General features: G+C 39.4%; 1 protein-coding gene across 1 annotated transcript in view; it reads left to right on the top strand.

Annotated features, from left to right (window-relative positions):
* USH2A (usherin) overlaps positions 1-23,074 on the top strand; it is a 729,748-nt gene that overhangs the window by 619,857 nt on the left and 86,817 nt on the right. The window lies entirely within an intron of this gene.

The following is a 23,074-nucleotide window of genomic DNA, read 5'->3' as shown; positions in this document are numbered from 1 at the left end:
TCTTAGTAGTTAAATACATACAATTTTTAAGATGTGCCAAGACCTTGCTAAATATGAAAATCTCTCATAAAAAAAGATAAACAGACAGCATAAAGCATTATTTTCAAAGAGCAGACGGTGTTTCTATGCTACCAATCTAGATAACCCAATATCCCTGAAGGTTATAGGGTATAACATTTATCAAAACATCTATATAATACTGAGCAAATATATTGTAAAGAAACTCTGAAAGAATAGTTGTCAATGAATAGTTTAAAGTGCAATATTTTCTCCCTGTCATTATATTCAGTTTTTTCATATGACTAAAAAATAAGCAGTATGTGAATTAAAGAGATAATATTAATCTTTCTTTTACTTAGAATTCGGAATGGGTACTTTATTTTTTATGTGACATTTAATTACCTTTGATTATCTTTCATACTACAATTTCCTAGAGCCTTCATTACAAGCATTAGAAGCAGTGTTCTTAAGTGCAGAAGGTCTTTTTTAGTTGATATGTGATCCACGCAGAAATCTATGACTTCTCACCTTGTCCTTGGAATTCGTGTTCTAAACTAAAGCAAAATCCTAAAAAGTAAAGTAAAAATACTGAAAAACACTTGACAAGGGCTTTCTGAATGACATACCTTAATTTAAATATATTTTAATTGAAGGCACTAATATTGCAATAATTAAACCTCTGATTTTAAAGTATGGCTTTCAGAGCCCTGAGCCTAAACATTTAATTTCCCAAAACAATTTTATTGGAATTCTCTTGTGGTATACCCTCTACATCATTCCTTCATAGCTAGTTTCATCTCACAACACAAGATTTAAACCATAAAATGAACTCTGTCCTGTATTTAAGCTGCCAGGTTCTGTTTTTATCACACTAAAAAGTTCCTGCAAAAGTGGAAGGCCTAAGGCCCCAAGCTTTAAGCATTGCATGGCCCGTTTTCCACGGGCCCTGCCAACACAACTCCCACCTGGCAGCCCAGTGTTGCTGTGCTCTTCCATTTTCTGAAGAGTAACCTTTGTGCAATGCTAAAGAGAATAGCCAGAATGACCAGGAAACAGTAATATTTCTGCACCCTATTTTTTAACGTTTGCATCTGTGTGTGCGTTCAAAGTGCCCCCCCCCAATCTGGAAATCTGGCCCTGAGAATCCCAAGAAAAGATTTCATCAGGGTCATTAGGAAAGGCCCCATCTAAGCTTGTTAAGCAATCAAGGACATCTTCCATTGGGCAGTCGGGCCAGTGTTCACATATTGTGGTGAGTAGGCCAGATTTCTGGGGCAGGAGACTACTATGACTCTCTATGGGCTGACATCTTTGAAAGAAAGAATCAGAAAAATAAACTATTGTCTTTGAGCTTCGTACATTCCTACATCCCAAGAGAATGTGTTTGAGCCTTTAAAAAAAAAAAAAGATATTTAAAGAAGGGCGTTCTACCATGTAATTCCAATTCCTCACCATCAGAGAAGAATGTTTCTTTTATCCTACCCAAATCCTTCCTCCTGTCACTTAAGTCCATCCCTTCCTGTTCAGAAGAGCATGACTTCTCTAAATCAGTGCAATGAACCTTCAGGGTCAAGAACAGATTATTGACGATTCAATCCAATTTGGCAAATAGTCATTGAACACTATATTCAGTATGCCAATACTCAATACTACGGTCAACTGTATTGTTGAAGACTACCATGAGACTGGGCCCTTGGGCAGAGAAGAGACTGCTGGGCATATCAGATTTCTGAATTTCTTTACTTCTGAGTTTCTGCTGCTCATGTTCTAATGATTCCCTTTAAATCTCTCTCTGAGTGTCTTCCTGGTTCTACTTAGTTTTTCTCTAATTCCTATACTAGCTAAACATCTTTACTGTCTTCTTGCATGTCTGTGCCTGCCCTAGGAACTATTTCAAGCTTTTGTTTCACTAACCACTCCGGCTAAAATTTTCTAGAGAAACAGAAGTACATTTTCAATTGGTGGGGCACAGAATCCCTCCCCACAATTGAAGGATTACAATTTAATCCACAGACTTGCAAGAGGTATCACTAAATAGTCTCATTCAGTCTCTTGTTTCCTGGGATCCTATCTCTGCATGAGGGGCCACCAATAAATTGCCCATAATGTAGTGCCATCACCGGCTTGTCCCAACGTCCCCCCAGAGTTGTTTATAGACAGGTGGACGTTGCTGGGAGAGCCATATGAAACAGGTGCGATGGATGCATGAATCCCCTTGATGGTGGCAGTGGATGGAGAAGTGGCGGTGGCCCCATGAGGGCGGGGAGCATATGTGCTGGCAGCAGCAGCAGCAGCAGAGGCAGCAGGAGAGGAGAAATGGAAAGAGCGTGGGTTTTAATGTATCACCAGCTTCTCTCCCAATCTCATGAAAAGTTTCATCTCCCTTTGGGCCCAAGTAGGTTCCTCTAAGAGGAAGAGAGAGCTATCTAGATTCCTGGGGTCTCTTCAGACCAATGCTCTCCACTACTGGAAACAAGCTTTAAGTAGAAGTCCTTAAGCTCCCTTCCCAATTAGCTCTGTGATGAATTGTGCAGTGTCAGGAGAGAAACTGTATTTAGCCTTGCTTGGCATGCAGGAGTTCCATGGTGGTATTTACAGGGAACACTCCTGGCGAGGTTGGCGATACTGCTGCCACCATTCAGATTTGTTTGCTTTTTCTCACTGGCATCTGCCATTGCACTGGCAGAAATAACTTGGGATTTAAAGGCAAAGGTGGTTTACCTGTTAGTCTGTGCTCTCAGTATATCCCTGCTTACCCCACAGGGTTATGAAACATCAAGCCCAGAGCATACATTTGCCCAGTACCCTGAAAGATAGATGGTACTTCACTTTCTGGGTAGAATCAAGCATACGGTGCTGAGGGGTAAGCAAATTATATGGGTCACTAAAAGTTGGCTTCCAATCTGGAAATAAAATCCAGAATTACAAACTCTACTTTCTAGATTTTAGTTGCCAAACTCCCTTGCCCAAAGTCAAGGAAGAAGTTATTCCAAATTTTCTCTTGTGGTTGTCTTAAGTCTCTCTACCATTAAGTAGATATGGGGGGAAGGAGGGAATGAGATGCTTCATAACTGCCATATTGTGGAGAATTTGTGAGTAAATTGATTAATTTGTTTTTAATCCTATTTTTATTTTGGTTTAGTATAATGTAAAATATATTATTGCTCTTTACATATGATCTTAATTAATTGTAGCTCTTAAAATTTGATGACTCTTAACCTTTTCTCCCCTTATTTATAAGACAATAGAAATGCACTAGGAGATCTAGATATCTGTAAGGACTGCTTCGGTGACTATCTTTCCAAAATGAAGAAAAAATTTGGTAATAAAAACAATCACTGTATTTTTTATATCAGTTCTATGAGCTGAGATTTTCACACTTTATAATGTAACTGTTTTACTCATTCTTTATATAAAATTATAAAATAGAGGTGGATAAATGTCACACAAAATGATGACCACTTATTGGTTTGACCCATTTTGTTGTATTGTAATGATGGCTTTGGTCTGACATTAACTTTTCATTCATTAACCTTACATTACCTTTATCCCATTTTTCTAATAATAAGGTACCAATCACAGATATATCAGGGATCTGCTTTGTACTCAATATTATTAGAGATGCAAACCAAATAAGTCTTCTTGAACTTCATATAAGTACTTCTTAGAGAGAGCTTTGTTTTTCTCAAACCACTTTATTCCAGTGAACTTCCTCCAGGACTCCCTTGCTCAATCATCACTTATTTCCAGGGCAGGTCCTGTGGTTTCCCAGCCACATTCAGTGACAAGGACCAGCCCAGTTTTGGTAATCAGGACTCATTTCGGGTGTTTAAAAAAAAAAAAAATCTAGTCTAAAGCCTGCCTCGTGTCAAGAGATCTGCAGTAGGAAAGAAAGGACACATTTATTTTGTTTATTTCCTTCCCTCTTCCTTAGTTCCTTCTTCTCTTGTTGATGTCCCCAGGACTGTGGGAGAAAGGAGAATTAGACAAAAAGGAGCAGAGCCTTACTCATGAATCTTGTTCTTATCCACCTGCCAGTGCTTCTTGTGGGGCTATATGGAGATCCTGCATGGGAAACTCCATGTTCCACGTTCCCTGATACAGGCAGACACTCTCTGGCTAGTTTCTTGCACCATTACTGCCCCCAGAGATTCACCCCACAGCCTCTTTTACTTCTGGGCTCTTATCTCCTGAGCAATCAGCTGATACTAGGTCCTATCACACTGAAAAAATATTATTCTTTTCTTGACATCCTCCAAGCCTGGGGAAAACTCATTCTACCAAATAAGGAAAGTACAGTTTGTTCAGCTCTATCTCCTATACTTACCCTACCATGCTGGGTGAGACCCAGCCAGCTTCACAACTTCATAATTCATTGAATAAGAGGCAGGAAACAGGGGCGCCTGGGTGGCACAGCAGTTAAGCGTCTGCCTTCGGCTCAGGGCGTGATCCCGGCGTTATGGGATCGAGCCCCACATCAAGCTCCCCCACTATGAGCCTGCTTCTTCCTCTCCCACTCCCCCTGCTTGTGTTCCCTCTCTCGCTGGCTGTCTCTATCTGTGTTAAATAAATAAATAAAATCTTAAAAAAAAAAAAAAGAAGAAGCAGGAAACAGCTTCTGTGCTAAGCCACAATCCCCAAATCTTGGGATCACATGGGAATCTCAGAAGATGCTGTTCCATGCTAGTAGCTGCATCAAAATTACTCTGAGTCTCTTCAGCTCAGTAGCAAGCCTCAAGAAAAGAGTAGATTGTCCATCTCACCTTTCTTACAGACACCCTCAATCCCTTCAAGTTGTTCTCTTGGATATCCCTCCTATGCCTTGAGAGATGGGTGTGGCGTATCCCCATTCCTTCTTCCCAAGTAGTAAGGAAATAACCTCGGGAAGTTTCTCTACCGAATTCCCTTCTTCAACTTGTTTTTTCATAAACCTGGATCTTCTCTTATATAAGTTGTTTTATATAGATCTTCAGAGGAAGGTGAGTTTGAAGGTGTAAGGCTGATTCTTTCTTTCTGTAAGTCCTGCAGAGGAATGTCTAGCAGTTCCATTAGAGTTACTTATCACCCATTTTTTCTAAGCTGTACTTATTATTCCCTTATACATCCTGTTCCATAACTAAAGGGATCCATCATCTTTCTGGTTGCTCAAGCCAGATAATCTTTGAGTCCTCCCCCTTCCTTATTTCCATATCCAATTTTCACTAAATCCTACTGATCCTATTTCTAAAGTATATCTTGAATCCTTCTGCTTGCAGACCATGTTAAGTTCTTCATACATGTTGTTCCTCCTCAAATAATCATGTTCTTACACTTCAAACAGATCCATCCTCCTCCTCAATTGTCACATCTGAACTAAAATGTTACTCAACTCATAAGGCTATTGCAAAGGTCAAATATATTAACGCATATGCAAAGTCTTTAGAAACTGTAAATGGCAGTGTAAATAGGAAGTAAAACTTTAGAAGTCCTACTATTTGGACTAACAGAAGCTGGAAGAAATGAACAAAAGTAGAAAAAGTTTTGATTTGCTTGGTAAGTTTTGATGTACTAGCTTGGTTATGAATGAAAAACCTTATGTTTTATATATTCTAAGCACTCCTCACCTTGCAACAAAATTCAGAGCTTGCAAATTTAAGTGTTTCTTGACACCACACTGCTAATTTCCAGGTAATGTCTCAAGTATTGGATTGGGCCCTATTTCTTTTCTAAGTCACCTGGAGAAAGAACATGCTTTTTGTGCCCCTAAGGTTTAGCACTTACCCATATTCTCTTCCACCATAACATCTCAGTCTTGCTCCTCTGAGTGCTTGTCAGGTGATTACCTCTCTAGATGCAGTTCTGTTTACCCACCATGATGCTCAGTGGACCCTGCCCATTCCCGATCTGGGATTCTATCAGCAAAACATGAGGTCTTTTGATAATACACAGACACACACACACAAACACTTCATAAGTCACACAGATTCTGCCAAACTAACATTGGCCTACTGTACCTGTGCCAAAGAGCAGGCTATCAGTTTATGAGGGGCAGTTGGCGAGGAGGCTATTTGCCCTTTCACTCCAGTATGTTGTTGTTGTTGTTGTTGTTTTGATTTTAGCTGAATTGTAAAGACACCTAAGAATGCCACAGAACCTTGTTAAATACATAGATGAAAGTAAAATGAACGTGTCCACACGGTAACAGGCCCAGGCCATAAATTCAGGCTATATGCCATTTAGCAGAGACAGCAAGCTGTAAATGGCAGTGAAGGGCAGAAGTTAATTGAACTACTGTGCTCTTGTCACAAGTGGAAAGTAGCCACTACCTGAGACAAGATGGCTGCCCCGAAGTACCCTATTACAGTCAAGAGATCATATCCTGAGCTCTGCAAGGGCTTATGGGTGAGGGGGAAATCATACACAGATGACCAATTTTTTTATGGTTCACAGCCGATCAAAGTGAAATTCAGCAGCTGTTCAGGACAAGTGACCACTGAAACGGCTGTAATATAACCTACTAAATAGAGAGGGAATTGCATTAGAGCAAGAGGTTAGCTGTGATTATCGGCAGGTGAGTGCTTTATTGAAGTTGAAAGACCATTAACATTGATAGAGTAATTATTTCAACTTGAAAGTAATTACCTTGATGGGTGATAACTTCTCTAGTGTTCCCAGATTTGATTGGGCCAAACAATTGTGAGCTCCTGAAGCCTAGAAAAATATTACAACAATACTGTGATTTTTAAATTACTGAAACCACTGTTGGAATATTTTAATTATGCCGAACAGTGAAAAGATTTTTCCTTATACCAGCTAGTGACCTCTCATGTAGAGAGAGACATTTGCTTTTTAATCCAAATGCAATGACCCACACCCACCACCTGTGAATACATATGTGATGGGTTTGCAAATGAATCTTTTTATCTCGATATGATTTTTAAGGTGAAACATCTTGTTAGTGCTGTAGCCGGGTGTTAACTAAGCTCGAACTGCTGGCATTGTTGACCATGTGTATGACCCGGGAGGCCCCAAAACAGCAACTACCTTCTGTCTTTGTCACAGAGGGTTTAGGTTTGTATAAATTAAATATTTTGATAATGTCATGACAAAAGTTGAAAATTATGGATGCCACATATTGTGGATCCCAAGTTTCAGATTTTATTTAGTCATGTAATTTGTTTGTTTGAATATTTTTCTTGCTCGATGTTATGCAACTCCACAAAAACACGCTATTATCAGGGTGTTTTCTGTTTATCCACACTGGACATCAGCAAACAAAATGAAAATTGAAAATCTGCGCTACTTGCCTCTCTGAAATCTCATGCATGTATGAAAATTATGAGTTATTTGCAACTGAGGGCCAAGACACATAAAATCTAATGTGGTGATTAAGACCAAGAAATATCATGGGATTCTTCCATGAATCAGTTATTCACATAATTCTCTTTTGAGAACCTACTGTGCCCAGACACTATAACAGATACAAAGAAAGAAGAAATACTCTCTTCTCTCTGTGACTCATGGTGTTCTTGAAGCAAATAAGGAAAGAGACAAATTGTGATATAGTAAGCAATTATTTGGTCAGGCTTAGTTGTTGACTGTACTTAGAAATACTTCCAAGAACCCAGGAGGACCCGCGCTTATACCCCTAATTCCAAACCCAGCACTCATCCTGCAGAACCACAAACCACTGACTGAACAAACACAGCATCATGATTCTTAGTCATGCTGTCAGAAGAGATGAATGTGACATCACCTTCAAGTTCCTGGATGATGCCTTAGACCTTTCTATCATCTTGGCAGGGTTTGATCAGATGATCAGCCAGTGAAGGACTATCTCAACAGCAGCCCTTCCCAGGCCTTTTTTTTCTAATCAAAATCTGACTCTCATAAGGGCAAAACAGGTTTCCACCTGTTGTCTAAGAGCCACTAAGGAATGTTTTACCAAGCAGGCCATAAATTCAGAATATATGCCCATCTCTCCTTCTCTGCTCTGAGTTCCTCTCCATAGACAAAGTCATTGGATCTCTTATTTCAGAAGGAATCAGAGTGCAGAAACCCCTACCAAACCAAAAGAGATTTGCAAACTGAGAAGTGAAATGACTGGTTTGAATTTGGTAAAACAGTAAGGGTTTGAGATAAAGCCACTGTGAAAGTGAGAAGAATTTATGATTTGAATTGTAAATCTTGCCATTAAGCCAACTACAGAGTGAGGAAATCTGACCAATCTGACATCACATTGGAGTTCTTAGCACAGCAGGCTCACTGTGTGTCATATGCAGTTGAGCTAAAGATTGTATTAAGGAGCCCCTCAGGTACTCTGAATTTAAAATAAGTGTAATAACTCATTTTTAAACATTTTATGTGATACTTGGATTATTAAATATTCACATTACAAAATCAGGGAGTTTTAATCCATTCAAAAAGGTGCATTGTCTACCTCTGAGAGATAATGGCCATGTCTAGATAGTAAAATTACAGTATATTTTTAACGGATGTAAATGTTACTTTTTGACAAGGCACAAGTAATGAATTTTATCATATAAGTTCCTATTGGGTGATTATGATACAGAGTTTTATTTTTGCTAAAGCAATTACTAGTGTCATGGCTGGATACCTGTGCCCATTAGTGGCTGGTTCTGTGTTTTTTTTAGGATGGTTATTGATCTCTTGCTGAGATGAGATTCAGGTTTTATGCCAGATAGCTTGATTAATGGGTTGGTTTCTATAAGTGGACTGAATGGGGATAGAAACCAGGGGCAGCCTTCTCTGCCAACCCCAAATCCGTCAAGACGCATAGCTCATTATGAAACAGTTATCAAGGATACATGAAAAATTAATTGGGCTCAGTTTGATTCTGAAAAGAATCGGCTTTCTACTTGGCGGGCCCCCCCACTCTTTCCAGATGTTGTGCACCGGCCCCTGGAGAAACAGCAAAGGGAGATGTATTAATACATTGTATTGATTAGATCAAGACCCCTGACAGTTATTTGTAGAGATACCATCTGGCTGCTGTTCGAATTCCTTCACCAAAAACAGGACGTGACATGTTATTAATCTCAACTCTCTAAGTATAGACAGTTGCCTTTTCTGCTAAACCGCATTTTACCATTCCGTAGGAGATGGAGGCAAACCTGAAGGGTGCAGAAATTAAGGTTATTACACAAATTGAGCCATATGGTCCAAATATTTCAGCAAGAAAATTGCCAGGCAATAAAAATTGCTCCTGCCTTCCTAATGGTGTAAATTACAGTTTAACCATGGCTCTAATGATGTCCTTCTGCCGCGCTTAACTACTGTTACATGAAGGACATTGTTTTAAAAATATAAAAAACAAGTAAATGCCAGCAGCGTGTTTTACAATCTGTTAGTGTGTCATTAAGAACACTGTCAGAATTACATAAACATAATGGCAGGCAACCCAGCATACAAAAGAACTCGTATGGAAATAGAAAGTGTCTTGAAAACTCTCCTTTATCTGTAATGTCAAGACCACAGTCCCCTCTGGAAGTTGTCCAGAGAGAAAAGCCCTGTCCGGTGCTTCATTCTAACTCCCACGAGTGTCCAACAGCTGTATTTTCTAAACAAGTCTTGCAAGTCCTAGTGGGCCAACATACACATCTCGTCCCAGGTGAGGAGAAAGCTAACCAGTTCCAGAGGAAATGATAGTTGGCCTTCTTAAGTATTTCTGTTGCTAGGGATCAGGGAGAAGACCCCACCATCTTCCTTAATGGTGATTAATGGTATTAAATGTACAATTGGCACTGTATTTCCAAAGAAATTAGCCCTGCTATTTGGGGCACAATACTAAGAGGACACTTACTCAGGCTCATCATACGGTAAAGACCATCAATATTTGAGAGAGGCTTGAACCCTTGAAATGTTTTTGTGCCCATCATACCAAACAAAACACTCCAGCATTTAAAAACTATATCCATGCAGATCATAAGAATATTCATGTTTTACTGTTACACCAGGCCTCCAACCTCTTGGCATTCTAACATGTTCGAAACACAGTTTAAGGTAAAGTCAGGAGAAAAGTTCATCATAATTGCATACGTATATATAGATATAGATATCTGTAGATAATTTGAAAGAAAGCTACTTTTAATTCCTGTGGGGAATTTATCTGTTTTTTTCCAGCACTTTTTTCTTCTCTATTTCTCCAAAGAGAGAAAGCCAAGGGTCTATTTTGCCCTTTAAAGTAAAAAACAAAGAAAAGAAGAAAACAACAGGAAACAAACAAAAAAATCCTATTTTATATGCATGCGTTAATATTAGTGAGGACCAGTTGCTATATCCTCATGGCATAAAGGGCCAGGGTGGCAATCTGTTGACTGGAGCATTTTCTGCCAGGAAAGTTCTTCCCCCAGGAATCCCCATAAGTGGCTCCCTTTCTTTCTGGTCTTGATTGAAATGTCACCTTCTGTCACTCTTGGGGAGGTCTTACCTGGCCTACCTAGCTATAATTTCACTCCTCTCCTCTGCCCCACACACTTTCTGTCCCTCTCCCTTGCTTTATTTTTCACCTCAATATTTAACATTATCTACAAGTATATGTTTTTGCTCATGTGTCTTGTTTACTATCTATCCCTCCAGTCAGAATATAAACCCCCTGAGAGCAGGGATTTTGTTTGTTATGCTCCCTGATTCCCAGAACCTAGAACAATGCCACTTTTAGGCAGACTTTTTTATGATGAAAAAGTGAATAATGAGTTGATAAAATCTCTAATGAACAAGAGGTAGCTTGCATATTATTTCTTGTTCCTATTCAAGCTACAGTCATAGTCTAAAATTTTTTTTCCAGTTTCTTTGTAATGCCATATATTTACCCTAAGAGGAGATCACTACATTCATAGATAAGTCACATTGAGGTATAATTACTTATATCTTCCGATTTCAATCTCTAAGCAGTTATTTGCTGAGAATTTTCTCCAGAAAACACATTGCAGCCACTTTGCATATGACACCTCATTTCATCTTAATAGCCACTTTAGTAGCATATTATTATCTACAGTTTATTAGTGAGAAAACAGAAACTCAGAGAAGTTGAGTTACTTGGCCATGGTCACACAGCTCATCACAAAGCTGTGATTCAATTTCAGATCTCTCCACTTCTAAACTCTGTTCTACCCAGTGCTGCCTCTTGAATTATCCATCTCAAGAAACAAGATATTATTTAGAAAAGCTAAAGATCAGTTAAAGCCACAAAATGATAGTTTAACACATAAGGGAAAGCACATAGCATGATAAGACTAATTGTCTAATACAAATATAGTACACAACTTACGAAAGACTCAAAGAATTAAAGTGTCACCTGGATGGAAATTTTTAGGGAAAATCTGGAAGAGGTCTGTGCCTTAAATAGTGGGTAGAATTTGAACAGAAGGAGGGAAGTGGAGCAGACATTTTCTCAGGGAAAGAAACAGAAGCCTGGTTTTAAACATCTGATGGTGAGTCTCTGTATTAGGAGGTAGAGAACAGGATATTCTTCTAACCTGCCTCCATTTGTTGGGTTGACATTAAAGCAGCTTCATTCAAAATAATCTCATCTGATGCCTAGCAAAGCTGTGGAGTGAGGAGTCGGGAGCATTGGTCTGCAGGCAGGCAAACATGAATTGGAGATGGCTTAGCACCATCCCACCATGTCCTTGGGGAGGCCAAGCCTACCCTCCCTCAGATGCAGCACTGCACAGAACAGCAGAAGCAGAGTAAATAACCCAGGAAATGGTGATTATTATGATCTGAAAGTGGTGGACGGAGAGAAAATCAGTCCTAAAAGGTGTCATTGTGCTAATGTGCTGACAGGGTCCTATCTGAAGAGACAGAACTATTTTTTAAGAAAAAATATTTTTCTTTTTTTTTTTCATTTACCCTTCATTCCCTAACAAGTCTTTCCCAGACCATGGGCTACTTAGCAAATCATATTAACAACAGAATGTTGTCTTAAGACAGCTGACCCAAGAGTCCAGGTGCCGTAGTGGGAGAAGAAAGGCAAACTCTTGGTTGGAAAATTTAGAGGAGACTTCTTCTCCAAAGCTCAACTTGGGAAACTACACTCATTTAAAATATTAAAGTCTAGTGTTCCGGCGGTGCCTCAAGTGGCCCCAGATGGTGCTGGGTCACAACATGAACCTCATCAGGTAAACTGGTGACATCATCACCAGCTTTGTGGCACTGCCTGAGGCCACCTCATCAGCATTCAAACACAGAGCACCAACCATTCAAACATCTCCAACACCTGCCCTGGAGATGCCACAAGAGCTGCTTACGGAGCTGGAGGGAAGGTTGGATGGNGTGGTTTACCTGTTAGTCTGTGCTCTCAGTATATCCCTGCTTACCCCACAGGGTTATGAAACATCAAGCCCAGATCATACATTTGCCCAGTACCCTGAAAGATAGATGGTACTTCACTTTCTGGGTAGAATCAAGCATACGGTGCTGAGGGGTAAGCAAATTATATGGGTCACTAAAAGTTGGCTTCCAATCTGGAAATAAAATCCAGAATTACAAACTCTACTTTCTAGATTTTAGTTGCCAAACTCCCTTGCCCAAAGTCAAGGAAGAAGTTATTCCAAATTTTCTCTTGTGGTTGTCTTAAGTCTCTCTACCATTAAGTAGATATGGGGGGAAGGAGGGAATGAGATGCTTCATAACTGCCATATTGTGGAGAATTTGTGAGTAAATTGATTAATTTGTTTTTAATCCTATTTTTATTTTGGTTTAGTATAATGTAAAATATATTATTGCTCTTTACATATGATCTTAATTAATTGTAGCTCTTAAAATTTGATGACTCTTAACCTTTTCTCCCCTTATTTATAAGACAATAGAAATGCACTAGGAGATCTAGATATCTGTAAGGACTGCTTCGGTGACTATCTTTCCAAAATGAAGAAAAAATTTGGTAATAAAAACAATCACTGTATTTTTTATATCAGTTCTATGAGCTGAGATTTTCACACTTTATAATGTAACTGTTTTACTCATTCTTTATATAAAATTATAAAATAGAGGTGGATAAATGTCACACAAAATGATGACCACTTATTGGTTTGACCCATTTTGTTGTATTGTAATGATGGCTTTGGTCTGACATTAACTTTTCATTCATTAACCTTACATTACCTTTATCCCATTTTTCTAATAATAAGGTACCAATCACAGATATATCAGGGATCTGCTTTGTACTCAATATTATTAGAGATGCAAACCAAATAAGTCTTCTTGAACTTCATATAAGTACTTCTTAGAGAGAGCTTTGTTTTTCTCAAACCACTTTATTCCAGTGAACTTCCTCCAGGACTCCCTTGCTCAATCATCACTTATTTCCAGGGCAGGTCCTGTGGTTTCCCAGCCACATTCAGTGACAAGGACCAGCCCAGTTTTGGTAATCAGGACTCATTTCGGGTGTTTAAAAAAAAAAAAAAATCTAGTCTAAAGCCTGCCTCGTGTCAAGAGATCTGCAGTAGGAAAGAAAGGACACATTTATTTTGTTTATTTCCTTCCCTCTTCCTTAGTTCCTTCTTCTCTTGTTGATGTCCCCAGGACTGTGGGAGAAAGGAGAATTAGACAAAAAGGAGCAGAGCCTTACTCATGAATCTTGTTCTTATCCACCTGCCAGTGCTTCTTGTGGGGCTATATGGAGATCCTGCATGGGAAACTCCATGTTCCACGTTCCCTGATACAGGCAGACACTCTCTGGCTAGTTTCTTGCACCATTACTGCCCCCAGAGATTCACCCCACAGCCTCTTTTACTTCTGGGCTCTTATCTCCTGAGCAATCAGCTGATACTAGGTCCTATCACACTGAAAAAATATTATTCTTTTCTTGACATCCTCCAAGCCTGGGGAAAACTCATTCTACCAAATAAGGAAAGTACAGTTTGTTCAGCTCTATCTCCTATACTTACCCTACCATGCTGGGTGAGACCCAGCCAGCTTCACAACTTCATAATTCATTGAATAAGAGGCAGGAAACAGGGGCGCCTGGGTGGCACAGCAGTTAAGCGTCTGCCTTCGGCTCAGGGCGTGATCCCGGCGTTATGGGATCGAGCCCCACATCAAGCTCCCCCACTATGAGCCTGCTTCTTCCTCTCCCACTCCCCCTGCTTGTGTTCCCTCTCTCGCTGGCTGTCTCTATCTGTGTTAAATAAATAAATAAAATCTTAAAAAAAAAAAAAAGAAGAAGCAGGAAACAGCTTCTGTGCTAAGCCACAATCCCCAAATCTTGGGATCACATGGGAATCTCAGAAGATGCTGTTCCATGCTAGTAGCTGCATCAAAATTACTCTGAGTCTCTTCAGCTCAGTAGCAAGCCTCAAGAAAAGAGTAGATTGTCCATCTCACCTTTCTTACAGACACCCTCAATCCCTTCAAGTTGTTCTCTTGGATATCCCTCCTATGCCTTGAGAGATGGGTGTGGCGTATCCCCATTCCTTCTTCCCAAGTAGTAAGGAAATAACCTCGGGAAGTTTCTCTACCAAATTCCCTTCTTCAACTTGTTTTTTCATAAACCTGGATCTTCTCTTATATAAGTTGTTTTATATAGATCTTCAGAGGAAGGTGAGTTTGAAGGTGTAAGGCTGATTCTTTCTTTCTGTAAGTCCTGCAGAGGAATGTCTAGCAGTTCCATTAGAGTTACTTATCACCCATTTTTTCTAAGCTGTACTTATTATTCCCTTATACATCCTGTTCCATAACTAAAGGGATCCATCATCTTTCTGGTTGCTCAAGCCAGATAATCTTTGAGTCCTCCCCCTTCCTTATTTCCATATCCAATTTTCACTAAATCCTACTGATCCTATTTCTAAAGTATATCTTGAATCCTTCTGCTTGCAGACCATGTTAGGTTCTTCATACATGTTGTTCCTCCTCAAATAATCATGTTCTTACACTTCAAACAGATCCATCCTCCTCCTCAATTGTCACATCTGAACTAAAATGTTACTCAACTCATAAGGCTATTGCAAAGGTTAAATATATTAACGCATATGCAAAGTACTTTAGAAACTGTAAATGGCAGTGTAAATAGGAAGTAAAACTTTAGAAGTCCTACTATTTGGACTAACAGAAGCTGGAAGAAATGAACAAAAGTAGAAAAAGTTTTGATTTGCTTGGTAAGTTTTGATGTACTAGCTTGGTTATGAATGAAAAACCTTATGTTTTATATATTCTAAGCACTCCTCACCTTGCAACAAAATTCAGAGCTTGCAAATTTAAGTGTTTCTTGACACCACACTGCTAATTTCCAGGTAATGTCTCAAGTATTGGATTGGGCCCTATTTCTTTTCTAAGTCACCTGGAGAAAGAACATGCTTTTTGTGCCCCTAAGGTTTAGCACTTACCCATATTCTCTTCCACCATAACATCTCAGTCTTGCTCCTCTGAGTGCTTGTCAGGTGATTACCTCTCTAGATGCAGTTCTGTTTACCCACCATGATGCTCAGTGGACCCTGCCCATTCCCGATCTGGGATCCTATCAGCAAAACATGAGGTCTTTTGATAATACACAGACACACACACACAAACACTTCATAAGTCACACAGATTCTGCCAAACTAACATTGGCCTACTGTACCTGTGCCAAAGAGCAGGCTATCAGTTTATGAGGGGCAGTTGGCGAGGAGGCTATTTGCCCTTTCACTCCAGTATGTTGTTGTTGTTGTTGTTGTTGTTGTTGTTGTTTTGATTTTAGCTGAATTGTAAAGACACCTAAGAATGCCACAGAACCTTGTTAAATACATAGATGAAAGTAAAATGAACGTGTCCACACGGTAACAGGCCCAGGCCATAAATTCAGGCTATATGCCATTTAGCAGAGACAGCAAGCTGTAAATGGCAGTGAAGGGCAGAAGTTAATTGAACTACTGTGCTCTTGTCACAAGTGGAAAGTAGCCACTACCTGAGACAAGATGGCTGCCCCGAAGTACCCTATTACAGTCAAGAGATCATATCCTGAGCTCTGCAAGGGCTTATGGGTGAGGGGGAAATCATACACAGATGACCAATTTTTTTATGGTTCACAGCCGATCAAAGTGAAATTCAGCAGCTGTTCAGGACAAGTGACCACTGAAACGGCTGTAATATAACCTACTAAATAGAGAGGGAATTGCATTAGAGCAAGAGGTTAGCTGTGATTATCGGCAGGTGAGTGCTTTATTGAAGTTGAAAGACCATTAACATTGATAGAGTAATTATTTCAACTTGAAAGTAATTACCTTGATGGGTGATAACTTCTCTAGTGTTCCCAGATTTGATTGGGCCAAACAATTGTGAGCTCCTGAAGCCTAGAAAAATATTACAACAATACTGTGATTTTTAAATTACTGAAACCACTGTTGGAATATTTTAATTATGCCGAACAGTGAAAAGATTTTTCCTTATACCAGCTAGTGACCTCTCATGTAGAGAGAGACATTTGCTTTTTAATCCAAATGCAATGACCCACACCCACCACCTGTGAATACATATGTGATGGGTTTGCAAATGAATCTTTTTATCTCGATATGATTTTTAAGGTGAAACATCTTGTTAGTGCTGTAGCCGGGTGTTAACTAAGCTCGAACTGCTGGCATTGTTGACCATGTGTATGACCCGGGAGGCCCCAAAACAGCAACTACCTTCTGTCTTTGTCACAGAGGGTTTAGGTTTGTATAAATTAAATATTTTGATAATGTCATGACAAAAGTTGAAAATTATGGATGCCACATATTGTGGATCCCAAGTTTCAGATTTTATTTAGTCATGTAATTTGTTTGTTTGAATATTTTTCTTGCTCGATGTTATGCAACTCCACAAAAACACGCTATTATCAGGGTGTTTTCTGTTTATCCACACTGGACATCAGCAAACAAAATGAAAATTGAAAATCTGCGCTACTTGCCTCTCTGAAATCTCATGCATGTATGAAAATTATGAGTTATTTGCAACTGAGGGCCAAGACACATAAAATCTAATGTGGTGATTAAGACCAAGAAATATCATGGGATTCTTCCATGAATCAGTTATTCACATAATTCTCTTTTGAGAACCTACTGTGCCCAGACACTATAACAGATACAAAGAAAGAAGAAATACTCTCTTCTCTCTGTGACTCATGGTGTTCTTGAAGCAAATAAGGAAAGAGACAAATTGTGATATAGTAAGCAATTATTTGGTCAGGCTTAGTTGTTGACTGTACTTAGAAATACTTCCAAGAACCCAGGAGGACCCGCGCTTATACCCCTAATTCCAAACCCAGCACTCATCCTGCAGAACCACAAACCACTGACTGAACAAACACAGCATCATGATTCTTAGTCATGCTGTCAGAAGAGATGAATGTGACATCACCTTCAAGTTCCTGGATGATGCCTTAGACCTTTCTATCATCTTGGCAGGGTTTGATCAGATGATCAGCCAGTGAAGGACTATCTCAACAGCAGCCCTTCCCAGGCCTTTTTTTTCTAATCAAAATCTGACTCTCATAAGGGCAAAACAGGTTTCCACCTGTTGTCTAAGAGCCACTAAGGAATGTTTTACCAAGCAGGCCATAAATTCAGAATATATGCCCATCTCTCCTTCTCTGCTCTGAGTTCCTCTCCATAGACAAAGTCATTGGATCTCTTATTTCAGAAGGAATCAGAGTGCAGAAACCCCTACCAAACCAAAAGAGATTTGCAAACTGAGAAGTGAAATGACTGGTTTGAATTTGGTAAAACAGTAAGGGTTTGAGATAAAGCCACTGTGAAAGTGAGAAGAATTTATGATTTGAATTGTAAATCTTGCCATTAAGCCAACGACAGAGTGAGGAAATCTGACCAATCTGACATCACATTGGAGTTCTTAGCACAGCAGGCTCACTGTGTGTCATATGCAGTTGGGCTAAAGATTGTATTAAGGAGCCCCTCAGGTACTCTGAATTTAAAATAAGTGTAATAACTCATTTTTAAACATTTTATGTGATACTTGGATTATTAAATATTCACATTACAAAATCAGGGAGTTTTAATCCATTCAAAAAGGTGCATTGTCTACCTCTGAGAGATAATGGCCATGTCTAGATAGTAAAATTACAGTATATTTTTAACGGATGTAAATGTTACTTTTTGACAAGGCACAAGTAATGAATTTTATCATATAAGTTCCTATTGGGTGATTATGATACAGAGTTTTATTTTTGCTAAAGCAATTACTAGTGTCATGGCTGGATACCTGTGCCCATTAGTGGCTGGTTCTGTGTTTTTTTTAGGATGGTTATTGATCTCTTGCTGAGATGAGATTCAGGTTTTATGCCAGATAGCTTGATTAATGGGTTGGTTTCTATAAGTGGACTGAATGGGGATAGAAACCAGGGGCAGCCTTCTCTGCCAACCCCAAATCCGTCAAGACGCATAGCTCATTATGAAACAGTTATCAAGGATACATGAAAAATTAATTGGGCTCAGTTTGATTCTGAAAAGAATCGGCTTTCTACTTGGCGGGCCCCCCCACTCTTTCCAGATGTTGTGCACCGGCCCCTGGAGAAACAGCAAAGGGAGATGTATTAATACATTGTATTGATTAGATCAAGACCCCTGACAGTTATTTGTAGAGATACCATCTGGCTGCTGTTCGAATTCCTTCACCAAAAACAGGACGTGACATGTTATTAATCTCAACTCTCTAAGTATAGACAGTTGCCTTTTCTGCTAAACCGCATTTTACCATTCCGTAGGAGATGGAGGCAAACCTGAAGGGTGCAGAAATTAAGGTTATTACACAAATTGAGCCATATGGTCCAAATATTTCAGCAAGAAAATTGCCAGGCAATAAAAATTGCTCCTGCCTTCCTAATGGTGTAAATTACAGTTTAACCATGGCTCTAATGATGTCCTTCTGCCGCGCTTAACTACTGTTACATGAAGGACATTGTTTTAAAAATATAAAAAACAAGTAAATGCCAGCAGCGTGTTTTACAATCTGTTAGTGTGTCATTAAGAACACTGTCAGAATTACATAAACATAATGGCAGGCAACCCAGCATACAAAAGAACTCGTATGGAAATAGAAAGTGTCTTGAAAACTCTCCTTTATCTGTAATGTCAAGACCACAGTCCCCTCTGGAAGTTGTCCAGAGAGAAAAGCCCTGTCCGGTGCTTCATTCTAACTCCCACGAGTGTCCAACAGCTGTATTTTCTAAACAAGTCTTGCAAGTCCTAGTGGGCCAACATACACATCTCGTCCCAGGTGAGGAGAAAGCTAACCAGTTCCAGAGGAAATGATAGTTGGCCTTCTTAAGTATTTCTGTTGCTAGGGATCAGGGAGAAGACCCCACCATCTTCCTTAATGGTGATTAATGGTATTAAATGTACAATTGGCACTGTATTTCCAAAGAAATTAGCCCTGCTATTTGGGGCACAATACTAAGAGGACACTTACTCAGGCTCATCATACGGTAAAGACCATCAATATTTGAGAGAGGCTTGAACCCTTGAAATGTTTTCGTGCCCATCATACCAAACAAAACACTCCAGCATTTAAAAACTATATCCATGCAGATCATAAGAATATTCATGTTTTACTGTTACACCAGGCCTCCAACCTCTTGGCATTCTAACATGTTCGAAACACAGTTTAAGGTAAAGTCAGGAGAAAAGTTCATCATAATTGCATACGTATATATAGATATAGATATCTGTAGATAATTTGAAAGAAAGCTACTTTTAATTCCTGTGGGGAATTTATCTGTTTTTTTCCAGCACTTTTTTCTTCTCTATTTCTCCAAAGAGAGAAAGCCAAGGGTCTATTTTGCCCTTTAAAGTAAAAAACAAAGAAAAGAAGAAAACAACAGGAAACAAACAAAAAAATCCTATTTTATATGCATGCGTTAATATTAGTGAGGACCAGTTGCTATATCCTCATGGCATAAAGGGCCAGGGTGGCAATCTGTTGACTGGAGCATTTTCTGCCAGGAAAGTTCTTCCCCCAGGAATCCCCATAAGTGGCTCCCTTTCTTTCTGGTCTTGATTGAAATGTCACCTTCTGTCACTCTTGGGGAGGTCTTACCTGGCCTACCTAGCTATAATTTCACTCCTCTCCTCTGCCCCACACNAGATAAGTCACATTGAGGTATAATTACTTATATCTTCCGATTTCAATCTCTAAGCAGTTATTTGCTGAGAATTTTCTCCAGAAAACACATTGCAGCCACTTTGCATATGACACCTCATTTCATCTTAATAGCCACTTTAGTAGCATATTATTATCTACAGTTTATTAGTGAGAAAACAGAAACTCAGAGAAGTTGAGTTACTTGGCCATGGTCACACAGCTCATCGCAAAGCTGTGATTCAATTTCAGATCTCTCCACTTCTAAACTCTGTTCTACCCAGTGCTGCCTCTTGAATTATCCATCTCAAGAAACAAGATATTATTTAGAAAAGCTAAAGATCAGTTAAAGCCACAAAATGATAGTTTAACACATAAAGGAAAGCACATAGCATGATAAGACTAATTGTCTAATACAAATATAGTACACAACTTACGAAAGACTCAAAGAATTAAAGTGTCACCTGGATGGAAATTTTTAGGGAAAATCTGGAAGAGGTCTGTGCCTTAAATAGTGGGTAGAATTTGAACAGAAGGAGGGAAGTGGAGCAGACATTTTCTCAGGGAAAGAAACAGAAGCCTGGTTTTAAACATCTGATGGTGAGTCTCTGTATTAGGAGGTAGAGAACAGGATATTCTTCTAACCTGCCTCCATTTGTTGGGTTGACATTAAAGCAGCTTCATTCAAAATAATCTCATCTGATGCCTAGCAAAGCTGTGGAGTGAGGAGTCGGGAGCATTGGTCTGCAGGCAGGCAAACATGAATTGGAGATGGCTTAGCACCATCCCACCATGTCCTTGGGGAGGCCAAGCCTACCCTCCCTCAGATGCAGCACTGCACAGAACAGCAGAAGCAGAGTAAATAACCCAGGAAATGGTGATTATTATGATCTGAAAGTGGTGGACGGAGAGAAAATCAGTCCTAAAAGGTGTCATTGTGCTAATGTGCTGACAGGGTCCTATCTGAAGAGACAGAACTATTTTTTAAGAAAAAATATTTTTCTTTTTTTTTTTCATTTACCCTTCATTCCCTAACAAGTCTTTCCCAGACCATGGGCTACTTAGCAAATCATATTAACAACAGAATGTTGTCTTAAGACAGCTGACCCAAGAGTCCAGGTGCCGTAGTGGGAGAAGAAAGGCAAACTCTTGGTTGGAAAATTTAGAGGAGACTTCTTCTCCAAAGCTCAACTTGGGAAACTACACTCATTTAAAATATTAAAGTCTAGTGTTCCGGCGGTGCCTCAAGTGGCCCCAGATGGTGCTGGGTCACAACATGAACCTCATCAGGTAAACTGGTGACATCATCACCAGCTTTGTGGCACTGCCTGAGGCCACCTCATCAGCATTCAAACACAGAGCACCAACCATTCAAACATCTCCAACACCTGCCCTGGAGATGCCACAAGAGCTGCTTACGGAGCTGGAGGGAAGGTTGGATGGCTCTCTCTTCTGCTGTTGTCTCATAGGCCATGTTCTGTACAGGACCCAGGCTGCCATCTTTTCTGACGTCACCTTGTGTAATTTCTGATTTTCAAGAAACTTAATGTAGACCTAAAATTAGCTTCCTAAATATTGCTGCACACATTAAATCATGACTAATTTTCTTCCTTTGTGACCTACCACATTCTAGAAATACAATAATTAGCACATTTAGGTTGCGCATAGTCAGGACCTCAGGAAAGCCCATCTACTTGTCCTTTTCACCCGGAAGGACCTGGTCATCATACCTCATGCCTTGGCATCTTTTTTCCTTAACAGATGATAATTATTTGTTAGTGGAATATATGCTTATTATATCCAGAAATTAAAGTTGTTAGGGGCAGTGTGCATCCAGGTCCCTGAGGCTGGATGATCACATCTGTTAGAAATAAATCACTTTAAAAAAATTATATTAGTCTCACAGACAGTCAAGAAATGGAGCAAGGGTAGGGAGGGGTGAATAAGGCAAGGAAGCTTGATTTTAAATCTTGTGAAATAGACTGTGGTCAATATGTTGTCAGCACATTAAGGGGTTCAGACATCAACTCCATATTTCCCCCCCTTGAACCCCAGGTGGCCAATTAACAGTATGTGCTATTTATTCATTACAAAATAGGCAAGATAAATTGAATGGTTAGATTGGCTAATAAGAATTCTTAACAAGGAGTAGAATAAAAAATGATGCATGAAGAGAGACCAAAAAAAAAAAAAAAATCTGTGGGGAATTCTAGAAAAAATCTGGAGGAATTCCCTCTTAAATGTATCTGGAGTCTCATCTGAAAGCAACGAAATTTAAATGGAAAGTTAAACTTTAAAGATTCACTTTGCTAAATTTTCTTCCTAAAATGTATTCTTGTAAATTCTCCCATTTGTATTTCCTTGGTTTCATTCCTTCCTAAGGCAGAAATATAACCTTAAATTACCCCCAGCAATAATTAGTTTTATTAGGATATTTTGATGCCTCATTTTACAAGGAATGCCATTTTGTAGCCTCTCTACTCATCAAGCCACGACCCAGCAAATAAGAAGCCCGTGAATTTACTTGATCTCAAAAATACTCATTTTTGTAAATATGAAAGAATTCAGGCAAGGATTATAAAATGATCTATCAACATAATTAAGATTCCATTAAAATATGTGTATTATACATATTAGCTCATGCATTTTCATTTTGTGGCCAAAGATTATATGTTTCTATATATCTGATATTTGTTCTATCAGTAATGTTTTCTTTCGTAGCAAATGTACATCAGTCAGAAGCTAGAGGTAGCAGTATTACTAGATTGCATGCCTTCAGGAGCTATAGAAGCTGATAGAGGTTTCCAGAAATAAGAAATTCTGAACTCTCACCTTCAAAGATCTAAAAACACATGTAGGGGTGCCTGGGTGGCACAGCAGTTAAGCGTCTGCCTTCCACTCAGGGCGTGATCCCGGCGTTATGGGATCGAGCCCCACATCAGGCTCCTCCGCTATGAGCCTGCTTCTTCCTCTCCCACTCCCCCTGCTTGTGTTCCCTCTCTCGCTGGCTGTCTCTATCTCTGTC

Source organism: Ailuropoda melanoleuca, chromosome 8 (assembly GCF_002007445.2).
Source record: "Ailuropoda melanoleuca isolate Jingjing chromosome 8, ASM200744v2, whole genome shotgun sequence".
Classification (NCBI taxonomy): Eukaryota; Metazoa; Chordata; class Mammalia; order Carnivora; family Ursidae; genus Ailuropoda; species Ailuropoda melanoleuca.
The sequence above is the reverse complement of the archived record's forward strand: the minus strand, read 5'-3'. Positions and strand labels throughout refer to the sequence as shown.